General features: G+C 41.7%; 1 long non-coding RNA gene across 1 annotated transcript in view; it reads right to left on the bottom strand.

The window, feature by feature from the left end:
* The window catches only part of LOC142249146 (uncharacterized), a 130,231-nt gene that overhangs the window by 28,018 nt on the left and 75,643 nt on the right, over positions 1-26,570 (bottom strand). Inside the window, exon 3 of the long non-coding RNA XR_012724997.1 lies at positions 10,489-10,527. This is a non-coding gene — a long non-coding RNA (uncharacterized LOC142249146). The remainder of the gene's footprint in view (positions 1-10,488; positions 10,528-26,570) is intronic.

The following is a 26,570-nucleotide window of genomic DNA, read 5'->3' on the forward strand; positions in this document are numbered from 1 at the left end:
TGCAAAAAAAAAATGTGCAAGGAGAGGTGTGAGGAGATGACGATACCGAGTATTGGGATGATTTATATGGAGAGGGAGGAGGAAACAGGTGAGGGAAAACAAGAAATCAGCGCAACTACAGGGAGAAGAAAAAGAACAGTTCACACCACAGTTTATGGACTTACTTACATGGGGGCAGTATTATAGTAGTTATATTCTTGTACATAGGGGGCAGTATTATAGTAGTTATATTCTTGTACATAGGAGCAGTATTATAGTAGTTATATTCTTGTACATAGGGGCAGTATTATAGTAGTTATATTCTTGTACATAGGGGCAGTATTATAGTAGTTATATTCTTGTACATAGGGGGCAGTATTATAGTAGTTATATTCTTGTACATAGGGGGCAGTATTATAGTAGTTATGTTCTTGTACATAGGGGCAGTATTATAGTAGTTATATTCCTGTACATAGGGGGCAGTATTATAGTAGTTATATTCTTGTACATAGAGGGGCAGTATTATAGTAGTTATATTCTTGTACATAGGAGCAGTATTATAGTAGTTATATTCTTGTACATAGGGGCAGTATTATAGTAGTTATATTCTTGTACATAGGGGGCAGTATTATAGTAGTTATCTTCTTGTACATAGGAGGCAGTATTATAGTAGTTATATTCTTGAACATAGGGAGCAGTATTATAGTAGTTATATTCTTGTACATAGGGGGCAGTATTATAGTAGTTATATTCTTGTATATAGGGGGCAGTATTATAGTAGTTATATTCTTGTACATAGGGGGCAGTGTTATAGTAGTTATATTCTTGTATATAGGGGGCAGTACTATAGTAGTTATATTCTTGTACATACGGGCAGTATTATAGTAGTTATATTCTTGTACATAGGGGCAGTATTATAGTAGTTATATTCTTGTACATAGGGGGCAGTATTATAGCAGTTATATTCTTGTACATATGGGCAGTATTATAGTAGTTATATTCTTGTACATAGGGGCAGTATTATAGTAGCTATATTCTTGTACATAGGGGCAGTATTATAGTAGTTATATTCTTGTACATAGGGGCAGTATTATAGTAGTTATATTCTTGTACATACGGGCAGTATTATAGTAGTTATATTCTTGTACATAGGAGCAGTATTATAGTAGTTATATTCTTGTACATAGGGGCAGTATTATAGTAGCTATATTCTTGTACATAGGGGCAGTATTATAGTAGTTATATTCTTGTACATACGGGCAGTATTATAGTAGTTATATTCTTGTACATAGGAGCAGTATTATAGTAGTTATATTCTTGTACATAGGGGCAGTATTATAGTAGTTATATTCTTGTACATAGGGGCAGTATTATAGTAGTTATATTCTTGTACATACGGGCAGTATTATAGTAGTTATATTCTTGTACATAGGGGCAGTATTATAGTAGTTATATTCTTGTACATAGGGGCAGTATTATAGTAGTTATATTCTTGTACATAGGGGCAGTATTATAGTCGTTATATTCTTGTACATAGGGGCAGTATTATAGTAGTTATATTCTTGTACATAGGGGCAGTATTATAGTAGTTATATTCTTGTACATAGGGGCAGTATTATAGTAGTTATATTCTTGTACATAGGGGGCAGTATTATAGTAGTTATATTCTTGTACATAGGGGGCGGTATTATAGTAGTTATGTTTGTATATGTCTTATATAACATTTTAGATGGTTTTGCTTTAATAAAGTTGGTAGTTAATAAGTAACAATTGCTATATGAACAGTCTACAGAATTTCACGCTCTGTGTAATCCATTAAACACAGGTGTTAAAGAATTTAATGTGACAGAATATCTATTTTTTCTGCTCACTTTCTAATTATAAGTCTCCAGCAGTCAGGAGTCAGTCAGTCAGTGACAGGTGAGTTGAATAATGTCTGAGACATTTTGACAGATAATCTGTTCATCATGACGGTTATATGTGAAGAATGTACATGCATGTGTAATTACCTAAAATCCGAAATTGTTCTTATAGAATGGAATTGTACAAGTTCATGGTTTATATGTTGCTGGAGGAATTTAGGAATACAATGAGTGACTGGAGAATAGCAAAGATCTAGATCTTGTCTGGATTGCAAATCCCATATTTGTGCCCCTACAAGAAAAGTCTCCTTTAATAAAGAAAGAGGTTCTGCATTTACATACTCATCTATTGGAAAGCAGCTACAGAAGCTACAGTATCTCCCGCTCTGGAAGACCAGGAACATCCATCCATGTATCCAGCTCATTGCTTTTGTTATACATTGTGTAATTCTTCAATTCCCCTGTGGGGGTGCTCAAGGAAACTGATCACTTACTGACCGGATCCCTCCTGGATCACAGGTGATCGCTGGGTGTCTTTTGTGATCAATGGATCCTGATACCATTCTTCTAGTCTCTCTTATACGCAGAATATATTCTTTACAAGAAATTAAAGTGATACAGTTGAAACCAGAAGTTTCCCTCCGCTCTCTATAAAGACACATCTGCAAATTTTTCCTTCCGCTCTCTATAAAGACACATCTGCAAATTTTTCCTTCCGCTCTCTATAAAGACACATCTGCAGATTTTTCCTTCCGCTCTCTATAAAGACACTTCTGCAGGCTTTTCCTTCTGCTCTCTAAAAAGACACATCTGCAGGTTTTTCCCTCCGCTCTCTATAAAGACACATCTGCAGGTTTTCTCTCTGCTCTCTATAGAGACACATCTCCAGGTATTTCCCTCTGCTCTCTATAAAGACACATCTGCAGGTTTTTCCTCTCCGCTCTCTATACAGACACATCTGCAGGTTTTTCCTTCCGCTCTCTATAAAGACACATCTGCAGGTTTTTCCCTCTGCTCTCTATAAAGACACATCTGCAGGTTTTTCCCTCCACTCTCTATAAAGACACATCTGCAGATTTTTCCTTCCGCTCTCTATAAAGACACATCTGCAGGCTTTTCCCTCCGCTCTTTTCTTTATAAAGACACATCTGCAGGTTTTCCCTCCGCTCTCTATAAAGATACATCTGCAGGTTTTTCCTCTCCGCTCTCTATACAGACACATCTGCAGGTTTTTCCCTCAGCTCTTTATACAGACACATCTGCAGGTTTTTCCCTCCACTCTCTATAAAGACACATCTGCAGGTTTTTCCCTCCACTCTCTATAAAGACACATCTGCAGGCTTTTCCCTCCTCTCTTTTCTTTATAAAGACACATCCGCAGGTTTTTCCCTGCACTCTCTATAAAGACACATCTGCAGGTTTTTCCCTCCACTCTCTATAAAGACACATCTGCAGGCTTTTCCCTCCGCTCTTTTCTTTATAAAGAGACATCTGCAGGTTTTTCCCTCCACTCTCTATAAAGACACATTTGCAGGTTTTTCCTTCCGCTCTCTATAAAGACACATCTGCAGGTTTTTCCCTATGCTCTCTATAAAGACACATCTGCAGGTTTTCCCCTCCACTCTCTATAAAGACACATCTGCAGGTTTTTCCTTCCGCTATCTATAAAGACACGTCTGCAGGCTTTTCCCTCCGCTCTTTTCTTTATAAAGACACATCTGCAGGTTTTCCCCTCCACTCTCTATAAAGACACTTCTGCAGGCTTTTCCCTCCGCTCTTTTCTTTAGAAAGACACATCTGCAGGTTTTTCCCTCCACTCTCTATAAAGACACATCTGCAGGTTTTTCCTTCCGCTATCTATAAAGACACATCTGCAGGCTTTTCCCTCTGCTCTTTTCTTTATAAAGACACATCTGCAGGTTTTCCCCTCCACTCTCTATAAAGACACTTCTGCAGGCTTTTCCCTTCGCTCTTTTCTTTAGAAAGACACATCTGCAGGTTTTTCCCTCCACTCTCCATAAAGACACATCTGCAGGCTTTTCCCTCCGCTCTTTTCCTTATAAAGAGACATCTGCAGGTTTTTCCTTCCGCTCTCTATAAAGGCACAATTGCAGGCTTTTCCCTCTGCTCTCTATACAGACACATCTGCAGGTTTTTTCTCTCCGCTCTCTATAAAGACACATCTGCAGGTTTTTCTAACTCTGACATGAAATTAGAATAAATCTTTACCGTTTCAGGTCAATTAGGAACCAAAATTATTTATATTTGCCTAATTCCAGAATAATGAGAGAGAGAGAGAGAGAGAGAGAAAGAGGGAGAATGTTTTAAGGCATTTTTATTACTTTCTGCTAAGTCAAAGTTTACATACACTAAGAGTACTCTGCATTTAAACAATATGGGACCACTCATATAGTGATGTCATGTCTTTGGAAGCTTCTGATAGGCTTATTGGCAACATCTGAGTTAATTAGAGACACACCTGTGGAGGTATTGTAATGCACACCTGAAACACACTGCTTCTTTGTGCAGCATCATGGGAAAGTCCATAGAAATCAGGCAAGATCTCAGGAAGAGAAATGTGGACTTGCACAAGTCTGGGTCATACTTCGATGCAGTTTCTAGATATTTAAAGGTGCCTCGTTCATCTTTACAAACAACTATACGCAAATATAAAGATGATAGGAATGTCCAGCCATCATACCGCTCAGGAAGGAGACGGGTTCTGTGTACCAGAGGTGAACGTGCTTTGGTCAGACATGTGCATATCACCCAAGAGCAAAAGCAAAAGACCTTGTGAAGATGCTGGCGGAAGCTGGTAACATTGTGTCATTATCCACAGTGAAACGAGTACTGTATCAACATGGGCTGAAAGGCCACTCTGCCAGGAAGAAGCCATTACTCCAAAAGAGACATAAAAAAACAGATTAATGTTTGCAAATGCAAATAGGAACAAAAAGCTTAATTTTTGGAGACGTCCTGTGGTCTGACGGAACTAAAATTGAATTGTTTGGCCATAATGACCATCATTTGATTTGTAAGAAAAAGGGAGAAGCTTTGAAGACTAAGAACACTACACTGACTGTGAAACCCGGGGTTAGCAGCATCATGTAGGGTTGTTTTGCTGCAGGAGGGACTGGTGCACTTCACAAAATGGATGGCATCATAAGGAAAGAAGATTATGTGGCAATACTGAAGAACATCTCAAGACATCAGCCAGGAACTTAGATCTTGGGCGGAAAATGGGTCTTTCAAATAGACAATGACTCAAAGCTACTGCCAAACTGGTTACAAAGTGGATTAAGGAGAACAAAGTCAATGTTTTGGAGTGGCCATCACAAAGCCCTGATCTCAATCCTATTGAAAATTTATGAGCAAAGCTGAAAAGGCCGGTGCGAGCGGCAACCTACAAACATGGCTCAGTTACACCAGTTCTGTCAGGAGTTATGGGCCCAAATTTATACCAACTATTGTGAGAAGCTTGTGGAAGGATCCAAAACGTTTCACCCAAGTCATGCAGTGTAAGGGCAATGGCACCAAATACTAACAACATGGAGGGAAACTCTTGACTTTGCAGAAAGTAATAAAAATGCCTTAGAACATTTTCTCTCTCTCATTATTCTGGCAAATATAAATAATTTTAGTAATTCATCTAAAATGGGAAAGGTTTATTCTAATTTCATGTCAAATAGTGAGAAAAACCTGGAGATGTTTCTTTATAGAGGGCAGAGGGAAAAACCTGCAGATGTGTCTTTATAGAGAGCGGAGGGAAAAACCTTCAGATGTGTCTTTATAGATAGCAGAGTGAAAAACCTGCAGATGTGTCTGTATAGAGAGCTGAGGGAAAAACCTGCAGATGTGTCTTTATAGAGAGCAGAGGGAAAAACTTGCAGATGTGTCTTTATAGAAAGTGGAGGGAAAAACCTGCAGATGTGTCTGTATAGAGAGCAGAGGGAAAAACCTGCAGATGTGTCTTTATAGATAGCGGAGGGAAAAACCTGCAGACGTGTCTTTTTAGATAGTGGATTGAAATGTCTGGTTTCAACTATACGATAATGATAAATACCCACAATCCAACAATACCTATAATGTAAAACATAAATCTGTACAAGTAGAAAAAGAAGGAGTCTGAAGCACAAAAGAAGCTCAACAATTTCAAGATAAAACATATAAGGGTAACTAAAAAAACAAAAATGAATTAAAAAAAATATAATATAATAATGTATAATATGAATGCACGTTCCATAAAACCCCGGAGCTGCCGGCAGGTCACAAATCGCCAGAGACTGACTGGAGCGATGCTGGAAACAGATGAAGATGACTGCAGGCAGGGGCGTAATGATCGGGGTTGCAGAGGTCGCGACCAGGTCCAAAGGTGGAGGGGGCCACCAACCCAAGTACCTACTACAGCTGGATGTGCATCAGAGGACACACATTCAATTGAAATTCACTGCTGCTCAGAGACCTGCGGGGTCCCTGCACTGCAAAACACCCTGCTGAGCAATCTGAGGCAGGTGCACGTCTGTGATTGGGGCACATGACGTCATATGTCACCCATATTAAGCATGCCGATGTCAGCTGCGACCTCTGCACCAAATTCAGAGGAAGACGCTGAGCGACATGGGATCTGGGGAATGTGAGTAGATTTTTTTTTATGTGTTAGAGACAGAATGGGGAGGATATTGACCAGGAATAGGCCCAGGATGGGGACATATATACCAGGATGGGGACATATACATCAGAATGGGGCCTAGGATGGGGGACATATATACCAGGATGGGGCCCATAATGGGGGACATATATACCAGGATGGGAGACATATTTACCAGGATGAGGGATATATATACTAGCATGGGGCCTAGGAGGGGAACCTATATACCAGGATTGTGGACATATTTACCAGGATGGGAGACATATTTACCCTGATTGTGCCTAGAATGGGGGACATATATACCAGGAAGGGGCCCAGGATGGGGGACATATATACCAGGAAGGGGCCCAGGATGGGGGACATATATACCAGGATAGGGGACATATATACCAGGAAGGGCCTAGGATGGAGGACATATATACCAGAATGGGGGACATATTTACCAGGATGGGGATATGTATCAGGATGGGGCCTAGGATGGGGGACATATTTACCAGAATGGGGGACATATATACCAGGAAGGGGCCCAGGATGGGGGACATATATATACCAGGATAGGGGACATATATACCAGGAAGGGGCCTAGGATAGAGGACAAATATACCAGAATGGGGGACATATTTACCAGGATGGGGATATGTATCAGGATAGGGCCTAGGATGGGGGACATATTTACCAGAATGGGGGACATATATACCAAAATGGGGCCTAGGATGTGGGACATATATATATACCAGGATGGGGGACATATATACTAGGAAGGATCAAGAATAGGGGACATATATTCCATGATGGGGCCTAGGATGGGGGACATCTTTACCACGATGGGGAACATAGTTACCATGAAGGGGCCCAGGATGGGGGACATATATACCAGGATGGGGGACATATTTACCAGGATGGGGGATATATATACCAGGATGGGGCCTAGGATGGGGGACATAAATACCAGGATGGGGTAACATATTTACCAGGAAGGAGTCAAGGATGGGGGACATATATACTAGGATAGGAGTTAGAATGGGGGACTTTTGTACCAAGATTGGGAACATATTTACCAGGTTGAGGCCCAGGATGGGGAACATTTAGTACATAATGAAGTGTGAGGGGTGTGGGGGGGCAACACATGTCTTTACAGTATTTAGAATGCTGCAAGGGCCCATATGCCGGACCAACATGCAGGGAGCAGGTCTAAATTTTGCACTGGGGCCTATCGGATTTGGGAGGTGAGTATAAGACGGGGCAGGTCGCTTACATTTAAAGCACCACTCCAGCCCTGAAATAGAACGAACTCTGGCGTAGTGCTTTAATGATATGTCCGTATGCTCTGCTGGTGCGTAGCTTAGACATCATTTTAGCGCTTACGACCTATTTTACACGAAATTAAATGTCTTTTTTTCAAGGGAGGAAGATTTTTAGAAACTCTCCTGGATAGACGTCTCTGTGTGAGAATATTCTGTGCTGAGAAGCTGCGGTTCTGTGCTCCCATTATCAGACACAGGGAGCGGCATCTGCCGGGGTTGCCCATGAATCTTCTCTATTACCGATTTACATGCTGCTTGTGGCTGGAAGACTTTCATCCTCGCCCTCTTACTATTTTGTATATGTTTTTTATTGCTGTAGACACAGTAAAGCATATGGGAAGGGGTCTATAAGAAAATGGAATTCTTATTAAATTAATAGTTAATTAAAAATTCAGCTTTCAGGCAGAAATCCTCATTACACAGCCCGAGTCCTCAGATTAATTATTACCTGACTACTGCTCGTATGGCTGATAGCGTCACAGCAACTACTGGTCACTTCTACTAACCCTAGAGGAAGAAAGAAGGGGCCTAACATCAAAATGAAAAGTCCCTAAAATAAGCAATTCAATCAATGTATGTACACAATAGCTCCCACAGCAGAATAATGAGCGCAGCTCTGGAGTATAATACAGGCGGTAACTCAGGATCTGTACAGGATAAGTAATGTAATGTATGTACACAGTGACTGCACCAGCAGAATAGTGAGTGCAGCTCTGGAGGATAATACAGGAGGTAACTCAGGATAAGTAATGTATGTACACAGTGACTGCCCCAGCAGAATAATGAGTACAGCTCTGGAGTATTATACAGGAGGTAACTCAGGATCAGTACAGAATAAGTAATGTAATGTATATACACAGTGACTGCACCAGCAGAATAATGAGTGCAGCTCTGGAGTATAATACAGGAGGTAACTCAGGATCAGTACAGGATAAGTAATGTAATGTATGTACACAGTGACTACACCAGCAAAATAGTAAGTGCAGCTCTGGGGTATAATACAGGATGTAACTCAGGATCAGTACAGGATAAGTAATGTAATGTATGTACACAGTGACTGCACCAGCAGAATAATGATTGCAGCTCTGGAGTATAATACAGGAGGTAACTCAGGATCAGTACAGGATCAGTAATGTAATGTATATACACAGTGACTGCACCAGCAGAATAATGAGTGCAGCTCTGGAGTATAATACAGGAGGTAACTCAGGATCAGTACAGAATAAGTAATATAATGTATATACACAGTGACTGCACCAGCAGAATAATGAGTGCAGCTCTGGAGTATAATACAGGAGGTAACTCAGGATCAGTACAGGATAAGTAATGTAATGTATGTACACAGTGACTGCACCAGCAGAATAGTGAGTGCAGCTCTGGAGGATAATACAGGAGGTAACTCAGGATAAGTAATGTATGTACACAGTGACTGCCCCAGCAGAATAATGAGTACAGCTCTGGAGTATTATACAGGAGGTAACTCAGGATCAGTACAGAATAAGTAATGTAATGTATATACACAGTGACTGCACCAGCAGAATAATGAGTGCAGCTCTGGAGTATAATACAGGAGGTAACTCAGGATCAGTACAGGATAAGTAATGTAATGTATGTACACAGTGACTACACCAGCAAAATAGTAAGTGCAGCTCTGGGGTATAATACAGGATGTAACTCAGGATCAGTACAGGATAAGTAATGTAATGTATGTACACAGTGACTGCACCAGCAGAATAATGATTGCAGCTCTGGAGTATAATACAGGAGGTAACTCAGGATCAGTACAGGATCAGTAATGTAATGTATATACACAGTGACTGCACCAGCAGAATAATGAGTGCAGCTCTGGAGTATAATACAGGAGGTAACTCAGGATCAGTACAGAATAAGTAATATAATGTATATACACAGTGACTGCACCAGCAGAATAATGAGTGCAGCTCTGGAGTATAATACAGGAGGTAACTCAGGATCAGTACAGGATAAGTAATGTAATGTATGTACACAGTGACTGCACCAGCAGAATAGTGAGTGGAGCTCTGGAGTATAATACAGGATGTAGCTCAGGATCAGTACAGGATAAGTACAGTAATGTAATGTATGTACACAGTGACTGCACCAGCAGAATAGTGAGTGCAGCTCTGGAGGATGTAACTTATGTTCAGTACATGAGAAATATTATGAAAAGAAAATATTTTTTTTCCAGTCCATCAGTTCTACCTTTCTTAACCTGTTATACATTATCTTAAATAAGACACTATCACAAGACTTCAGTAGAGTTACCTTTTGTGTAGCCCGGGTTTCGGCACCACCTGGATGTGTCTGTGGGACTTACGCACTATTTAGTGTTGCATAGATAAGGATAAGTAATGTAATGTATGTACACAGTGACTGCACCAGCAGAACAGTGAGTGCAGCTCTGGAGTATAATACAGGATGTAACTGAACTGCGCTCTCAGTGGAGCGGGTCTTTATAATACAATCACAATATTCCCGGAAACAATCCCGTCTTTAGATGTAGATTTAAATACGAAGCTGTCATTAAGGAAATCTCCGTCACCATCTTACAAGGCACTTAGACTAACAGGACAAATACCACTCAACTGGATCCAATCGTTTAATGACAAGGCCCTCCAATCTGACCCGAGCGCTGCCGGGACGTTAAATACATGAAATAATAACAGCAAATAATTACCGCGGTTTCACCGGCAGCAGAAGGTAATTTTCTTTCTTTCTAAACAGAAAAGAAGAAAAGTGTTATTGATTTCCGTAATTGTTATTCTCATCGCTCTTCTCTTGTGCAACCTTCACATTCATAATCGGCTGATGGGTGTTTTTCTACAGGTTTATTGAGTGACGGGACAGAATGATGGCGGTGGTTGTAGCGGTTGTGGGAGGGGAGGACAATCCGGTGGCGCAGCACTCCTCTGCCGGTCACTGCCGTGATGGTCGCTCTATGGACTCTCAAAAGTTTTCCTCACATCTGATCATTAACTTTCAGCCTTTGAATATTTTTCTTTTTTTCTTTTCTTTTTTTTTTAAGAAGTAAAAATGTGATGGTTTTATATGTGAAATTCAATTTCCATTCCCACGTTTCTCCCCCCAAAACCGTCTCTCCGTCTGACGCTTACTCACAGGTGCTGATGAGCCACTTTCTTTTCTTACATTTTTTTTTATGCAGATAGATCTAAAATTATAGAAAATTTGCAAGAATTATGTAATTGGAAGTTTCTAAAGATTCACAGCTTTGAATTTAGTGACAAAAGATAAGAAATCACTTTTATACCGGTAACACCAGACTTCATAAAACTTTTCTTTTAACGTTATAGCCAAGATGTAAAAAAAACCCCTCAGAATCAGTAACTACTATAATACCGCCCTATGTACAGGAATATAACTACTATAATACTGCCCCTATATACAAGAATATAACTACTATAATACTGCCCCTATGTACAAGAATATAACTACTATAATACTGCCCCTATGTACAGGAATATAACTACTATAATACTGCCCCTATATACAAGAATATAACTACTATAATACTGCCCCTATGTACAAGAATATAACTACTATAATACTGCCCCTATGTACAGGAATATAACTACTATAATACTGCCCCTATATACAAGAATATAACTACTATAATACTGCCCCTATATACAAGAATATAACTACTATAATACTGCCCCTATATACAAGAATATAACTACTATAATACTGCCCCTATATACAAGAATATAACTACTATAATACTGCCCCTATATACAAGAATATAACTACTATAATACTGCCCCAATGTACAAGAATATAACTACTATAATACTGCCCCTATGTACAGGAATATAACTACTATAATACTGCCCCTATATACAAGAATATAACTACTATAATACTGCCCATATGTACAAGAATATAACTACTATAATACTGCCCCTATGTACAGGAATATAACTACTATAATGCTGCTCCTATGTACAAGAATATACAGTGCCTACAAGTAGTATTCAACCCCCTGCAGATTTAGCAGGTTTACACATTCGGAATTAACTTGGCATTGTGACATTTGGACTGTAGATCAGCCTGGAAGTGTGAAATGCAGCAAAAAAGAATGTTATTTCTTTTTTTATTTATTTTTTTAAATTGTGAAAAGTTTATTCAGAGGGTCATTTATTATTCAACCCCTCAAACCACCAGAATTCTGTTTGGTTCCCCTAAAGTATTAAGAAGTATTTCAGGCACAAAGAACAATGAGCTTCACAGGTTTGGATTAATTATCTCTTTTTCCAGCCTTTTCTGACTAATTAAGACCCTCCCCAAACTTGTGAATAGCACTCATACATGGTCAACATGGGAAAGACAAAGGAGCATTCCAAGGCCATCAGAGACAAGATCGTGGAGGGTCACAAGGCTGGCAAGGGGTACAAAACCCTTTCCAAGGAGTTGGGCCTACCTGTCTGCACTGTTGGGAGCATCATCCGGAAGTGGAAGGCTTATGGAACTACTGTTAGCCTTCCACGGCCTGGACAGCCTTTGAAAGTTTCCACCCGTGCCGAGGCCATCTTGTCCGAAGAGTCAAGAATAACCCAAGGACAACAAGGAAGGAGCTCCGGGAAGATCTCATGGCAGTGGGGACATTGGTTTCAGTCAATACCATAAGTAACGTACTCCACCGCAATGGTCTCCGTTCCAGACGAGCCCGTAAGGTACCTTTACTTTCAAAGCGTCATGTCAAGGCTCGTCTACAGATTGCTCATGATCACTTGGAGGACTCAGACAGACTGGTTCAAGGTTCTCTGGTCTGATGAGACCAAGATCGAGATCTTTGGTGCCAACCACACATGTGACGTTTGGAGACTGGATGGCACTGCATACGACCCCAAGAATACCATCCCTACAGTCAAGCATGGTGGTGGCAGCATCATGCTGTGGGGCTGTTTCTCAGCCAAGGGGCCTGGCCATCTGGTCCGCATCCATGGGAAGATGGATAGCACGGCCTACCTGGAGATTTTGGCCAAGAACCTCCGCTCCTCCATCAAGGATCTTAAGATGGGTCGTCATTTCATCTTCCAACAAGACAATGACCCAAAGCACACAGCCAAGAAAACCAAGGCCTGGTTCAAGAGGGAAAAAATCAAGGTGTTGCAGTGGCCTAGTCAGTCTCCTGACCTTAACCCAATTGAAAACTTGTGGAAGGAGCTCAAGATTAAAGTCCACATGAGACACCCAAAGAACCTAGATAACTTGGAGAAGATCTGCATGGAGGAGTGGGCCAAGATAATTCCAGAGACCTGTGCCGGCCTGATCAGGTCTTATAAAAGACGATTATTAGCTGTAATTGCAAACAAGGGTTATTCCACAAAATATTAAACCTAGGGGTTGAATAATAATTGACCCACACTTTTATGTTGAAAATGTATTAAAATTTAACTGAGCAACATAACTTGTTGGTTTGTAAGATTTATGCATCTGTTAATAAATCCTGCTCTTGTTTGAAGTTTGCAGGCTCTAACTTATTTTATCAAACCTGCAAAATCTGCAGGGGGTTGAATACTACTTGTAGGCACTGTAACTACTATAATGCTGCCCTATGTACAAGAATATAACTACTATAATACTGCCCCTATATACAAGAATATAACTACTATAATACTGTCCCTATGTACAAGAATATAACTACTATAATACTGCCCCTATGTACAAGAATATAACTACTATAATACCGCTACTATGTACAAGAATATAACTACTATAATACTGCCCCCTATGTACAAAAATATAACTACTATAATATTGCCCCTATGTACAAGAATATAACTGCTATTATACTGCTCCTATGTACAAGAATATAACTACTATAATACTGCCCCCAATGTACAAAAATATAACTACTATAATATTGCCCCTATGTACAGGAATATAACTACTATAATACTGCTCCTATGTACAAGAATATAACTACTATAATACTGCCCTCTATGTACAAGAATATAACTACTATAATACTTCCCCTATGTACAAGAATATAACTACTATAATACTGCCCCCATGCTGGGCTTTTAGTCTTGTCCGGGGACAGTGGAATCCCAAACTCTAACGATACCTTTTTTTAACTTCAACAATAAGATTGAATAAACTGCCGAACTTGAAGGGCCCACATAGAAAAAAAAAAGATCTACTCATGGGTAAATAACAATCCACATAAAAAAACCGCCATCCCACACACAACCTAACACGTGAAAACTGTCAGGGAGCATTGGAAGCAAATGTAATGGCGCTTCGATGTCAGATTCGCCATCAAAGCCCCACGTCCATTCGATCTCACTAAATTCACTGCTTTATCAAATTAGATATGATATGGAAGGCAGTTCCAGATTAATGCCGTCGTTGGCCGACACCCACAAAATAAGACGAATGGTGGATAAGCCTACATTTATTGGGTTCTAATTGATTGCTAATAAACAAGGGCCAATCTTTTTATCTTTCTTGAAATACAACCTAAAAATTGCCTTTGCTTTTGCAGCTGCTGCCTGACATTGAGCACTGCCTGCCGCTCTTTATAACCAAAAGGTCCTTATTTTTTTCAATACTCCCTTATTACACATGTGGCCACTTTATTTGGACTTTTTCTAATATTTTACAATATATATAATATTTTACATTTTATCAAGCTGAGAAGTAAGGGTCGACTTGAAAAAAAAAAATCACTTGGTCATGAAAGAGTTAAGATACCATAATGCAGTCAATAGTTAGTCGCCTCTTCCATCGTTATATTCCCGCTATATAATGTAATGTAAATACATTCTTCTATATTCATTCGTCAGATCATATCTGTGGCAATCTACGTGTCACTTCTGCTTGTTTCTGAGTGGCATTTGATCAGTCATCCTAATAAATTGAAATTTGGCCGTCGTAGTGTACTGATATATTATATTACACTACAGTGCTCAGATTTACTGATCTCATCTGCCTTGTTTTTATAAGAACATTGGATAGAACATTGAATAAAGAGAGCAATACTATATCCAGAGAGGTGTCACATCAATACAGATGAATATTCATAGTAGTTATACAGTATTATTGTACATAGGAGGCAGTATTATAGTAGTTATATTCTTGTACATAGGAGCAGTATTATAGTAGTTATATTCTTGTACATAGGGGCAGTATTATAGTAGTTATATTCTTGTACATAGGGGCAGTATTATAGTAGTTATATTCTTGTACATAGGGGCAGTATTATAGTAGTTATATTCTTGTACATAGGGGCAGTATTATAGTAGTTCTATTCTTGTACATAGAAGCAGTATTATAGTAGTTATATTCTTGTACATAGGGGCAGTATTATAGTAGTTATATTCTTGTACATAGAAGCAGTATTATAGTAGTTATATTCTTGTACATAGGGAGCAGTATTATAATAGTTATATTCTTGTACATAGGGGCAGTATTATAGTAGTTATATTCTTGTACATAGGAGCAGTATTATAGTAGTTATAGTCTTGTACATAGGGGCAGTATTATAGTAGTTATATTCTTGTACATAGGAGTAGTATTATAGTAGTTACAGTATATTCTTGTACATAGGGAGCAGTATTATAGTAGTTATATTCTTGTACATAGGAGTAGTATTATAGTAGTTACAGTATATTCTTGTACATAGGGGCAGTATTATAGTAGTTATATTCTTGTACATAGGGGCAGTATTATAGTAGTTATATTCTTGTACATAGGGGCAGTATTATAGTAGTTATATTCTTGTACATAGGAGTAGTATTATAGTAGTTACAGTATATTCTTGTACATAGGGAGCAGTATTATAGTAGTTATATTCTTGTACATAGGAGTAGTATTATAGTAGTTACAGTATATTCTTGTACATAGGACAGTATCATAGTAGTTATATTCTTGTACATAGGGGCAGTATTATAGTAGTTATATTCTTGTACATAGGGGCAGTATTATAGTAGTTATATTCTTGTACATAGGAGTAGTATTATAGTAGTTACAGTATATTCTTGTACATAGGGAGCAGTATTATAGTAGTTATATTCTTGTACATAGGGGCAGTATTATAGTAGTTATATTCTTGTACATAGGAGTAGTATTATAGTGGTTACAGTATATTCTTGTACATAGGGGGAAGTTTATTGATACCCCGTAAGGCCTCCAACACACATCCGTGCCGACGGTACGTGTTTGGTACGTTTTTGCACGTACCGGCGGCACGTGCACACGTGCACCAATGTTACCCTATGGTAACAGGTACACACACGTAAATCCACACGGAACGTGTGTCCGTGTGCATTGTACATGTGTGCGTTTTTTCACACGGATGACATGTCCACGTTTCTCCGGCATCACGCAGACATGGACCCGCTAAAGTCAATGGGTCCATGCCTGTACGTATGTGACACGTAGCATGTACGTGTGCTATCCGTACCATCCGTATCACTTCTTTTGTGCGTTCTGGATGCGATGTCGGTCAATCTTTTTTGTCTGTGGATTTCAGTCAATCTCCTTCTGTCAGTCGGTCGGTATCTTTCTCTGTCAGATGATCGCTCTGTCTGTCTCTCTCTCTCTGTCTGTCCCTCTCTCTGTCGGTCGGTCTCACCCCCTCTCTCATACTCACCGATCCCCGATCACCAGCGCGGCGCTGCACAGCTGTCAAAAAGCTCCGGCGGCTTTCACTATTTTGAAAATGCCGGCCGCTCATTATTCAATCTCGTATTCACTACTTTTCCCGCCCACCGGCGCCTATGATTGGTTGCAGTCAGACACGCCCCCACGCTGAGTGACAGCTGTCTCACTGCAACCAATCACAGACACCGGTGGGCGGGTCTATATTGTGCAGTAAAATAAATAAATTAAAAAAAAAGACGTGCGGTCCCCCCCAATTTTGATACCAGCCAGGGTAAAGCCACATGGCTGGAGGCTGGTATTCTCAGGATGGGGGGCTCTAAGTTATGGGGAGACTCCCAGCCTAACAATATCAGCCAGCAGCTGCCCAGAATAGCCGCATCCATTAGATGCGACAGTTCCGGGACTGTACCCGGCTCATCCCGAATTGCCCTGGTGCGGTGGCAATCGAGGTAATAAGGAGTTAATGGCAGCAGCCCATAGCTGCCACTAAGTCCTAGGTTAACCATGCCAGGCGTCTCCCTGAGATACCTTCCATTACTAACCTGTAAGTAAAAGAAAATAAACACACACATCCAAAAAATCCTTTATTTGGAATAATACACAAAAACAAACACCCTCTTTCACCACTTTATTAAGCCCCAAATACCCCTCCAGGTCCGGCGTAATCCACGGAGGTCCCACGACGCTCTCAGCTCTGCTACATGAAGCTGACCAGAGCGGCCACATACCATGACCGCTCTCTGTGATCTCCATGGAGCAACTGAAGTGAGCCGCGCGATCAGCGATGACGTCACTCAGGTTACACGCGGCCACCGCTGAATCCTCCAACTGTGACAGCAAGTCACCCGATTGACTGAAGTGAGCAGCGCGATCTGCAATGAAGTCACAGGTGAGTTGCGGTCTCGGGTGGAGGACTCCAGCTGGCCGTGGGTAGCCTGCGTGACAGCAGCACTAATCACGCTGCTCACTTCAGTCACTCAGGGGATTAGCGGTCACTGGTGAGTCCTTCACGGGTGACCGCTAATCAGGACGCCACACACAGACAGAGCCGCGGGGTGACAATGAAGTCGGGTGAAGTTCATTCTCATCGCGCAACTCAATTTGTGTCTGCTGTCAGCGAGTATGTAGCAACGACATTTTGCCACACACACGGATCAAGACAAACGGACTGAACACGGACATGACACATACGTATCTCACGCATACATGGACATTCAACATGCACACACGGCGAGCATGCGCCATCACACGGATGTCACACGTACCGGTGAAACGGACATAAAAACGGAACGCGAGACACGCACGTGTTTTTTGCGGAAGTGTGGCAGAGGCCTGAATGAACCAATGTAATATTACAGTGAATCCATTCCCAGTGTTACAGATCTGCTTTCTGACTTATTCTACGTCACTTTCTATCCAAATATTTCTACAAGACACAAGTTAATTCGGAGTTTTTGACGACTACGATTAATGAGAAAAAAATCCATAGCGAGGTATCTTATTATTTCTCCGTGCTCTGATTGACGACCCCTCATCTGCCAGAGCATAAGAATGAAGAACAATACGTAATATAAATGACAAAACACAACAGCAAAGACTTACAGCCTTTAATATGCACAGCCCGAGGGGGAGGCAAGATGGAGGGATGTCTGAGGAGGAGACGGAAGGCTTCATAAATAAGAGAAAGCCTTGTAATCATTACTTCACGGAGCAGAAGACAAGACTATAGGTGCACTACATGGAGCAGAAGACAGGACTATAGGTGCACTACATGGAGCAGAAGACAGGACTATAGGTGCACTACATGGAGCAGAAGACAGGACTATAGTGGCACTACATGGAGCAGAAGACAAGACTATAGGTGCACTACATGGAGCAGAAGACAGGACTGTAGGTGCACTACATGGAGCAGAAGACAGGACTATAGGTGCACTACATGGAGCAGAAGACAGGACTATAGGTGCACTACATGGAGTAGAAGACAGGACTATAGGTGCACTACATGGAACAGAAGACAGGACTATAGGTGCACTACATGGAACAGAAGACAGGACTATAGGTGCACTACAAGGAGCAGAAGACAAGACTATAGGTGCACTACATGGAGCAGAAGACAGGACTATATGTGCACTACATGGAGCAGAAGACAAGACTATAGGTGCACAACATGGAGCAGAAGACAGGACTATAGGTGCACTACATGGAGCAGAAGACAGGAGTATAGGTGCACTACATGGAGCAGAAGACAGGACTATAGGTGCACTACATGGAGCAGAAGACAGGAGCTATAGGTGCACTACATGGAGCAGAAGACAGGAGCTATAGGTGCACTACATGGAGCAGAAGACAGGAGCTATAGGTGCACTACATGGAGCAGAAGACAGGACTATAGGTGCACTACATGGAGCAGAAGACAAGACTATAGGTGCACTACATGGAGCAGAAGACAGGACTATAGGTGCACTACATGGAGCAGAAGACAAGACTATAGGTGCACTACATGGAGCAGAAGACAAGACTATAGGTGCACTACATGGAGCAGAAGACAGGACTATAGGTGCACTACATGGAGCAGAAGACAGGACTATAGGTGCACTACATGGAGCAGAAGACAAGACTATAGGTGCACTACATGGAGCAGAAGACAGGACTATAGGTGCACTACATGGAGCAGAAGACAAGACTATAGGTGCACTACATGGAGAAGAAGACAAGACTATAGGTGCACTACATGGAGCAGAAGACAAGACTATAGGTGCACTACATGGAGCAGAAGACAGGACTATAGGTGCACTACATGGAGCAGAAGACAGGACTATAGGTGCACTACATGGAGCAGAAGACAGGACTATAGGTGCACTACATGGAGCAGAAGACAGGACTATAGGTGCACTACATGGAGCAGAAGACAGGACTATAGGTGCACTACATGGAGCAGAAGACAGGACTATAGGTGCACTACATGGAGCAGAAGACAGGACTATAGTGGCACTACATGGAGCAGAAGACAAGACTATAGGTGCACTACATGGAGCAGAAGACAGGACTGTAGGTGCACTACATGGAGCAGAAGACAGGACTATAGGTGCACTACATGGAGCAGAAGACAGGACTATAGGTGCACTACATGGAGTAGAAGACAGGACTATAGGTGCACTACATGGAACAGAAGACAGGACTATAGGTGCACTACATGGAACAGAAGACAGGACTATAGGTGCACTACAAGGAGCAGAAGACAAGACTATAGGTGCACTACATGGAGCAGAAGACAGGACTATATGTGCACTACATGGAGCAGAAGACAAGACTATAGGTGCACAACATGGAGCAGAAGACAGGACTATAGGTGCACTACATGGAGCAGAAGACAGGAGTATAGGTGCACTACATGGAGCAGAAGACAGGACTATAGGTGCACTACATGGAGCAGAAGACAGGAGCTATAGGTGCACTACATGGAGCAGAAGACAGGAGCTATAGGTGCACTACATGGAGCAGAAGACAGGAGCTATAGGTGCACTACATGGAGCAGAAGACAGGACTATAGGTGCACTACATGGAGCAGAAGACAAGACTATAGGTGCACTACATGGAGCAGAAGACAGGACTATAGGTGCACTACATGGAGCAGAAGACAAGACTATAGGTGCACTACATGGAGCAGAAGACAAGACTATAGGTGCACTACATGGAGCAGAAGACAGGACTATAGGTGCACTACATGGAGCAGAAGACAGGACTATAGGTGCACTACATGGAGCAGAAGACAAGACTATAGGTGCACTACATGGAGCAGAAGACAGGACTATAGGTGCACTACATGGAGCAGAAGACAAGACTATAGGTGCACTACATGGAGAAGAAGACAAGACTATAGGTGCACTACATGGAGCAGAAGACAAGACTATAAGTGCACTACATGGAGCAGAAGACAGGACTATAGGTGCACTACATGGAGCAGAAGACAGGACTATAGGTGCACTACATGGAGCAGAAGACAGGACTATAGGTGCACTACATGGAGCAGAAGACAAGACTATAGGTGCACTACATGGAGCAGAAGACAGGACTATAGGTGCACTACATGGAGCAGAAGACAGGACTATAGGTGCACTACATGGAGCAGAAGACAGGACTATAGGTGCACTACATGGAGCAGAAGACAGGACTATAGGTGCACTACATGGAGCAGAAGACAGGACTATAGGTGCACTACATGGAGCAGAAGACAGGACTATAGGTGCACTACATGGAGCAGAAGACAGGACTATAGGTGCACTACATGGAGCAGAAGACAAGACTATAGGTGCACTACATGGAGCAGAAGACAGGACTATAGGTGCACTACATGGAGCAGAAGACAAGACTATAGGTGCACTACATGGAGCAGAAGACAGGACTATAGGTGCACTACATGGAGCAGAAGACAAGACTATAGGTGCACTACATGGAGCAGAAGACAAGACTATAGGTGCACTACATGGAGCAGAAGACAAGACTATAGGTGCACTACATGGAGCAGAAGACAGGACTATAGGTGCACTACATGGAGCAGAAGACAAGACTATAGGTGCACTACATGGAGCAGAAGACAAGACTATAGGTGCACTACATGGAGCAGAAGACAAGACTATAGGTGCACTACATGGAGCAGAAGACAGGACTATAGGTGCACTACATGGAGCAGAAGACAGGACTATAGGTGCACTACATGGAGCAGAAGACAGGACTATAGGTGCACTACATGGAGCAGAAGACAGGACTATAGGTGCACTACATGGAGCAGAAGACAGGACTATAGGTGCACTACATGCAGCAGAAGACAAGACTATAGGTGCACTACATGGAGCAGAAGACAGGACTATAGGTGCACTACATGGAGCAGAAGACAAGACTATTGGTGCACTACATGGAGCAGAAGACAAGACTATAGGTGCACTACATGGAGCAGAAGACAAGACTATAGGTGCACTACATGGAGCAGAAGACAGGACTATAGGTGCACTACATGGAGCAGAAGACAGGACTATAGGTGCACTACATGGAGCAGAAGACAGGACTATAGGTGCACTACATGGAGCAGAAGACAGGACTATAGGTGCACTACATGGAGCAGAAGACAAGACTATAGGTGCACTACATGGAGCAGAAAACAGGACTATAGGTGCACTACATGGAGCAGAAGACAGGACTATAGGTGCACTACATGGAGCAGAAGACTATCTATAGGTGCACTACATGGAGCAGAAGACTGGAGCTATAGGTGCACTACATGGAGCAGAACATGGGACTATAGATGCACTACATGGAGCAGAGAACTGTATCTATAGGTGCACTACATGGAGCAGAAGACTGGAGCTATATGGGCACTACATGGAGCAGAGGACAGGAGCTATAGGGGCACTACATAGAGAAGACTGGAGCTATAGGTGCACTACATGGAGCGGAGGACTGTATCTATAGGTGCACTACATGGAGCAGAAGACTGGAGCTATAGGTGCACTACATGGAGCAGAAGGCTGGAGCTATATGGGCACTACATGGAGCAGAGGACAGGAGCTATAGGGGCACTACATAGAGAAGACTGGAGCTATAGGGGCACTACATGGAGCGGAGGACTGTATCTATAGGTGCACTACATGCAGCAGAAGACAGGACTATAGGTGCACTACATGGAGCAGAAGACAAGACTATAGGTGCACTACATGGAGCAGAAGACAGGACTATAGGTGCACTACATGGAGCAGACGACAGGAGCTATAGGTGCACTACATGGAGCAGAAGACAAGAGCTATAGGTGCACTACATGGAGCAGAAGACAAGAGCTATAGGTGCACTACATGGAGCAGAAGACTATCTATAGGTGCACTACATGGAGCAGAAGACTGGAGCTATAGGTGCACTACATGGAGCAGAAGACTGGAGCTATAGGTGCACTACATGGAGCAGAAGACTATCTATAGGTGCACTACATGGAGCAGAAGACATAAGCTATAGGTGCACTACATGGAGCAGAGGACAGGAGCTATAGGGGCACTACATAGAGAAGACTGGAGCTATAGGTGCACTACATGGAGAGGAGGACTGTATCTATAGGTGCACTACATGGAGCAGAAGACAGGAGCTATAGGTGCACTACATGGAGCAGAAGACAGGACTATAGGTGCACTACATGGAGCAGAAGACAGGAGCTATAGGGACACTACATGGAGCAGAAGAATGGAGCTATAGGGGCACTACATGGAGAAGACTGGAGCTATAGGGGCACTACATGGAGCAGAGGACAGGAGCTATAGGGGCACTACATAGAGAAGACTGGAGCTATAGGTGCACTACATGGAGCGGAGGACTGTATCTATAGGTGCACTACATGGAGCAGAAGACAGGACTATAGGTGCACTACATGGAGCAGAAGACAGGAGCTATAGGTGCACTACATGGAGCAGAAGACAGGAGCTATAGGTGCACTACGTGGAGCAGAAGACAGGAGCTATAGGTGCACTGCATGGAGCAGAAGACAGGAACTATAGGGGCACTGCATTGAGCAGAAGACAGGAGCTATAGGTGCACTACATGGAGCAGAAGACAAGAGCTATAGGTGCACTACATGGAGCAGAAGACAGGAGATATAGGTGCACTACATGGAGCAGAAGACAGGACCTATAGGTGCACTACATGGAGCAGAAGACAGGAGCTATAGGGGCACTACATGGAGCAGAAGACAGGAGCTATAGGTGCACTACATGGAGCAGAAGACAGGAGTTATAGGTGCACTACATGGAGCAGAATGTAGGAGTTGTAGAGGCACTACATGGAGCAGAAGACAGAAGCTATAGGTGCACTACATGGAGCAGAAGACTATCTATAGGTGCACTACATGGAGCAGAAGACTGGAGCTATAGGTGCACTACATGGAGCAGAACATGGGACTATAGATGCACTACATGGAGCAGAGGACAGGAGCTATAGGGGCACTACATGGAGCAGAGGACTGTATCTATAGGTGCACTACATGGAGCAGAAGACTGGAGCTATAGGGGCACTACATGGAGCAGAAGGCTGGAGCTATAGGGGCACTACATGGAGCAGAGGACAGGAGCTATAGGGGCACTACATTGAGAAGACTGGAGCTATAGGTGTACTACATGGAGCGGAGGACTGTATCTATAGGTGCACTACATGGAGCAGAAGACAGGACTATAGGTGCACTACATGGAGCAGAAGACAGGAGCTATAGGTGCACTACATGGAGCAGAAGACAGGAGCAATAGGTGCACTACATGGAGCAGAAGACAGGAGCTATAGGTGCACTACATGGAGCAGAACATGGGACTATAGGTGCACTACATGGAGCAGAAGACAGGAGCTATAGGGGCACTGCATGGAGCAGAGGACAGGAGCTATAGGTGCACTACATAGAGCAGAAGACAGGACTATAGGTGCCCTACATAGAGCAGAAGACAGGACTATAGGTGCCCTACATAGAGCAGAAGACAGGAGCTATAGGTGCACTACATGCAGCAGAAGACAGGACTATAGGTGCACTACATGCAGCAGAATACTAAATATATGTATCCAATTCTCCTGCAGCGCCCCCACAGGATAGGCCAGGCATTACACTGCTCTCATTGACATTAATCCAAGACAGAGAGTTGCTCTTTATAGATTCTCTCTGCGATGAGGAATAATCGAGGGTCCTGAATGAGGCGTCAGCTCCTATGGTGGGGTACATCAGCAGCGCCGGATTCCTGGGGTCCACGTGTCTCCCGCTGTTACACAAGAACTTTTATTGACATTTGTGTCCCCAATGCAGAAACCAATACATTGTCAGAAAAAGTTGGCAAAAAGTATAAGGGCACGACTGCTGCAGACAGAGGGAGCGAGCATTGCCAAGGAGTGATCCACAGATGTCAGATCTGTGTACGCCAACAATTATGAAGGCGCCGGGGAGAACCGGCTACCAGAGCGATAACGTCTGCGGCGCGATTCATTCTCATTATCTGCTGCGCTTAACAGAGCGATTTCCCTGTTGCTGCTTCAAACCTTCCATTGTACTAACACTGCACTGGGATTAATACGACGATAATGCGCAGAATATTGGAAAATTATAGACTTGTTTTACTAGAACAAGAAAATAAGATATTTTGCCGGCGAGAGGCTGAGGACGCGGTTATATTAATGGGTTGAACCTTTGGAGATTTTTATCTGTTTGTTTTTCAAGAGTTCAGAAAATGCTACAAAAATACCCAAATGTTTATAACTTATAATATAACTGCTCTGAAAATGAAACGTGACAAAAATGTATTATGAGTCAAGGGCAAAAGAAACACAAGAAACATCTAACTGATCTCAGACCATAGGAAGGGGTAAGGTCATTACTTATTATAGAGAACAGGATAACCTGAGATCATGATTCAATAAATCTACAATAATACTGCCCCTATGTACAAGAATATAACTACTATAATACTGCCCCTATGTACAAGAATATAACTACTATAATACTGCTCCTATGTACAAGAATATAACTACTATAATACTGCCCCTATGTACAAGAATATAACTACTATAATACTGCCCCTATGTACAAGAATATAACTACTATAATACTGCCCCCTATGTACAAGAATATAACTACTATAACACTGCCCCCTATGTACAAGAATATAACTACTATAATACTGCTCCCTATGTACAAGAATATAACTACTATAATACTGCTCCCTATGTACAAGAATATAACTACTATAATACTGCTCCTATGTACAAGAATATAACTACTATAACACTGCCCCCTATGTACAAGAATATAACTACTATAATACTGCTCCTATGTACAAGAATATAACTACTATAACACTGCCCCCTATGTACAAGAATATAACTACTATAATACTGCTCCCTATGTACAAGAATATAACTACTATAATACTGCTCCCTATGTACAAGAATATAACTACTATAATACTGCCCCCTATGTACAAGAATATAACTACTATAACACTGCCCCCTATGTACAAGAATATAACTACTATAATACTACCCCCTATGTACAAGAATATGACTACTATAATACTGCTCCCTATGTACAAGAATATAACTACTATAATACTGCTCCCTATGTACAGGAATATAACTACTATAATACTGCCCCCTATGTACAAGAATATAACTACTATAATACTGCCCCTATGTACAAGAATATAACTACTATAATACTGCCCCTATGTACAAGACTATAACTACTATAATACTGCCCCCTATGTACAAGAATATAACTACTATAATACTGCCGCCTATGTACAAGAATATAACTACTATAATACTGCCCCTATGTACAAGAATATAACTACTATAATACTGCCCCCTATGTACAAGAATATAACTACTATAATACTGCCCCCTATGTACAAGAATATAACTACTATAATACTGCCCCTATGTACAAGACTATAACTACTATAATACTGCCCCCTATGTACAAGAATATAACTACTATAATACTGCCACTATGTACAAGAATATAGCTACTATAATACTGCCCCTATGTACAAGAATATAACTACTATAATACTGCCCCTATGTACAAAAACATACCTACTATAATACTGCCCCTATGTACAAAAATATACCTACTATAATACTGCCTCTATGTAGAAGAATATAACTACTATAATACTGCCTTTATGTACAAGAATATAACTACTATAATACTGCTGCCTATGTACAAGAATATAACTACTATAATACTTCCCTTATGTACAAGAATATAACTACTATAATACTGCACCCTATATACAAGAATATAACTACTATAATACTGCTGCCTATGTACAAGACTATAACTACTATAATACTGCCCCTATGTACAAGAATATAACTACTCTAATAGTGACCATTATGTGGAAGAATATAACTACTATAATACTGCCCCTATGTACAGGAATATAACTACTATAATACTGCTCCCTATGTACAAGAATATAACTACTATAATACTGCCCCTATGTACAAGAATATAACTACTATAATACTGCTACTATGTACAAGAATTTAACTACTATAATACTGCCACCTATGTACAAGACTATAACTACTATAATACTGCTCCCTATGTACAAGAATATA

Source organism: Anomaloglossus baeobatrachus, chromosome 8, assembly GCF_048569485.1.
Source record: "Anomaloglossus baeobatrachus isolate aAnoBae1 chromosome 8, aAnoBae1.hap1, whole genome shotgun sequence".
Taxonomy (NCBI): Eukaryota; Metazoa; Chordata; class Amphibia; order Anura; family Aromobatidae; genus Anomaloglossus; species Anomaloglossus baeobatrachus.